The sequence below is a fragment of the Fukomys damarensis genome, unplaced genomic scaffold, assembly GCF_012274545.1.
Source record: "Fukomys damarensis isolate Sample0158 unplaced genomic scaffold, DMR_v1.0_HiC HiC_scaffold_9, whole genome shotgun sequence".
NCBI classification, from domain to species: domain Eukaryota; kingdom Metazoa; phylum Chordata; class Mammalia; order Rodentia; family Bathyergidae; genus Fukomys; species Fukomys damarensis.
Window position 1 is genome coordinate 28395379 of NW_022900921.1, and position 4296 is coordinate 28399674.

Sequence of the window (4296 nt, forward strand, 5' to 3'; positions counted from 1 at the left end):
GATGGAGATTCCAAGGCAACGGTTCCTTGGTTACCGTTCCCTGGCTACCACGATACTCATCCCCCATTGGCCAGCACCAGGAATCTACCTGGCGCGTGCCTTGGTACCCACTGTCCCTCCCCCTACAAGGAGGGAAGAGGGAGGAGAGAACCTGGGGTACTCTCACAGTGCTGGGCATCCCCTAGTAACCATGACAACCCAGCAATTGGCACAGGAACCAGCCCACCAGAGCTGCATTCTCCTTGAACACAAAGGACCCTGGGGACCCTCCCTCAGACTCAATCTCCGCCTCTCAGAAATGGGGATGAGGTCATTGTGGTCACTCCCTCCCAGACTAGCCTCCAGTGGCTCTGCTCTCCTGGCCTTCCAGCCCCTAGGCTGCCTCAGCCCTAGATGAGCCTCAGGGGACTGCTGGCTTTTTCTGCTGCCAGAAAGCTGAGCCAGCAGCCTTCCTCCTTCCTCCTCCTCCCTACCTTTATTCTGCCCTGACTTTCTCCCTAGACAGCAGTGGCATAGCATCCATTTCACAGAACCGAAAGATGTAAAGATGCCTCTCATCTCAATGCAGGCACAGGTTGTGGACCCACTGAGAGAAGAAGCCTGGGCCAAAAAGACAAGCCTTGCTCCCGAGGTTTAGGGGGGCTCAGACCCTTCCCCAATTTCCATTTCCCTACTGCCAAGACAGGATGCTAGGGCTGACAGGAGCACAAAAGGAGATGGAAAAGAGAAAGGGAGAGGAAGAAGCAAAATGAGACAGAAAGGAGGAAGAGAAAGACATGAAGGGATGAGGAGGAAATGAAGGAGGGCGGAGGGGGAGGGAAGAGGGAGTAGAGGGGAGAAGTAAAAGGGGAAGGGAGAGGAGGAGGAGGAGAGAAGGGAGGAGGTGAGGAAGGAGGAAGGGTATGGGCTAGCCAAGAGGTTGGCACAAACTGTTGCTAGGGCCAAATGGCCCCCAACCCCCTCCCTCTCTCCTTTCAGAAAGGGGCACAGGTGGGCTGTGGAGCTGGGAGGCCCTAGTCCAACTGTTGCCCCAGTCACTGCCCTGACAGCTGCTTCCCAGCACAGCTGTCCCACCACCTGTCCTGTTGCCCTAACCCACTGCTGGGAACAAAGGCCTCAGAGAAGCAGGATTACTCCTCTGCACTCACAGATGAGAAACTGAGGCACAGCCTATGGTTCCTGGTTTCCAGATATTGCTATAGGTACCAGGCCTCCCTGGGATAGCCTACTTGTCTCAGCTTCATCCAGGCTCTCTGAAGCCCCTCCATTCTGCCTACCCTCCTTCCACTGGCCACCTTTCCCTACTATGGCTATAGCTCTTCCCCAACACAAACCATCCCTAAATTCAAACCTTTCTGCTAGCCTTCATCCCTCAGTGCTGCCCGGCTTGCCTTTCCATCCTGACCTCGCTCTACTTTCATACCATGCACCTGGGCCACAGTACCCAGCTCTGTGATCACAAACAGGCCTTTGCAAATGTAGTTCTCTACACAAGAAAGGCCAGGGGCTCTCATCAGGAGCTGAGGCCTCTTGTTCAGTGGCACCACGGATGCTCTTCAAGTGCAAGGTCCTGAGTTCAATCCGTGGTAGAGGAAAAAAAAAAGGCCATACCTTCAGGATACCACTGCTGGTTCCCCAGGCAGACTCACCCTGAGCTGCAAGTCCCCAGAGCACCTGCCACCCGCATTTGGACCTTCCCTGGCCTTTGCCCCTCTAACACATCAGAGTACCCTGGGCCTGGGCAGGTGGGAGCTGAGGGATCCACAGGGAACCAGGATAGGAAGATGGATCTGTCCCCCTCCCACTGAGTCTCCACATCTAACCAGCTTCAGTCCCTGGAGGCAAGACGGTGCCCCAGATGGTAAGCTCTGTGAAGGCACAAGCTACAACTCAGCTAAGACACTGTATTCTCTGGGTCCTGCGTCTAGCACAGAGCAGCACCACAGGTATTCCTGATACTGACACAAACTCTCAGAAACCATCTAGTCCAGACAAACTGGAGTAGGATGAGGTAGCAGCTGGACTGTGGCAGCTCCAGGGAGATCCTTGGGTCAGCTCTGGGTGGGAGGCTGAGGATCCCTCAGGGCCATCACACAAGACAAACTCTGGAGATCATAGACATGACTACGCCCAATCCCCTCTTGTTCTCAAGAGTACCAGAAAGGAGCAGGAACTTGCTTATTTGTGCAGTCACAAGCAGAACACTGTTGCCCTTTCTCACTACACAACCTGACTTCCTGCATGGTCCATTTCAGAGACCTTGCTACCTAGGTGTGAGATATCCTCAATTCCATCCTACCTCTATTGAAAGGCAAGGTAAAGGGAGGATGGCATCAAATCCCCTTTGTCCAGGCAGCAATTTTACCAAAGACATCCCTCCTGCCTCTAAAGTGCAGACTATGTTCAAGTCTTGGGATCCCCCAGAAACCCTGGCTCTGTACTGGGTCCTGAGGACACTCACATCACCCTTCTGCAGGATGTAAGCCCTGTACCCTTTTTACAAAATGCTATCTGGGCCCTTGGGGATGAACAAATGTGTATATGTGCAAGGGTGCATGTGTGCATCTGTTTGTGTGTCCCACACACAACCCAGATGGGGACTGACGCATGCTAGAGATGAATAACTCCCTTTGGCCACATGGATACTGCTGGGTGGTGGGAGCCCAGGCCTCTGCTAAACAGGATGTGGGGCAGCAGTGACTGGGTGGCCCCAGCATTGGACTGCCAGAGCTCTGCTTTTAGGGGGTTAGGGGAAAAGGGGCAGACTCCCCCCAAAATACTCGAGGGCAAGAGAGGTATTCTAGAGTGGGTTTTGCCTTTCCCCAAACAGTGCTTTATCCCAAGGCTAGCTCCTCCACCGGGCCAAACAGGCCACTTGCCCAGAACTCTGTGCATGATCTCAATCCCCCAGGGGCAGGGCTGGGACAATGGGTGGGCGGCCTGCCTGCCTGCCTGCCTGCCGGCCGGCCAGCAACCCCACACTGGGCCTGTGTTGGCCTGTGCTGGCCTCTCCTGTGACTGACCTGCAGGACTTGAGAGCTTGCCTCTTGAGTCCATCCCTCCAGGCCTGGCTACCTGCCAGTGCTGCAGTATGGTGGCATGGATGCCTGGCTATCTTGTCCCCTCCTCCAGCCCCCAGGTCAGCATCCCTAACTAGCTACACACCCAAGTTGAGGGTGAGGCCAGATCAACTGGGGTCCTTCAGACCTGCCCTTAACTCTTCCCTCAGTGTCCTCCACAAGAGCTCGCTTCCTGCCGGGGGTGTGTGTGCGTGGGGCCAAGAATGGGCACCTGCCCTGGAGAATATTTGGGAGGGATGATGAGTCCAGAATGGGGCAGTGTGGGCCAGTTTGGTTTCTCTACCACCCTGGGGGCTCCAGCCCCAGAGCAGTGATGCATCCCCTCTCCCCAGCTCAGGAGGAGGAGACAGAGGGGTAGGGGGCAGCCCAGCGCCTCTCTCATCAGGAGCTGAGGCCTCTTGCTCCTGGGTGAAGGGGTTGTGACCCGGTGGATCTACTCATCTTCTCATCCCTCTTTGAGGGTTCCCTCCACAGTTCTTCTCAGCAGGCCCCCTAGTCAAGGAGCTGGGTCCACTTGCCCGCTCCGGCCTCAATCCCAGTTGACTTAGTCCCTGCAATCCCTTTCAAGTACTGGCGAGGAGGGCTCATCCCTTGCCTCCTACTCTTCTGAGACCCGTGAGGGGTAGTCACTTCTCAGTTCCCATGTGGTAGTGAACCTCCTTCATCATATCCCAACCCAGTGTGGTGGGGGACAGCCAAGTACAAGAAGCCCCTGGTGGGCGGGGCGCCCTGGCCCCAGTCTGCTCCGCTCCTCCCCCGCCCTAGCTTTCCTTTGTGCTTTGGCCGGGCCGGGCTGGGCAAGGCAGGCTGCACTGGCTCCGCTACCTCGGTCCCCGCCCCGTCCCCGCCCGGTCCTCTACCGCTAAAAGGTGGCGAAGGTGCCCTTGGCCGGCCCGTGCACACCTGACCCTCGAGCCGTGCAGGGGGGCAGGGAGAGGAGGGGGATGGGCTCCTGAAGGGCCACGCGGCCCGGGGTCACCCATTTGGACTCCGTTTCGGACCGGCCTGCATCCGGCCACCTCTCCCACCGCAGTCTGGGGCCGCCTTGGGGTGATCAGGCCGGCACCCCCTAGAGACTTGGCCCAGGGCCCTCTCGGTCAAGCTCACGACTTCCGCCGGGTCTACCTGACTGTTTTCTTCTGCGCCATAGATCCCGTCGGAGACGGTCTCTTCAAGGAAGGGAAAAGCCCGAGCTGGGGGCCACTGAGCCCCGCGG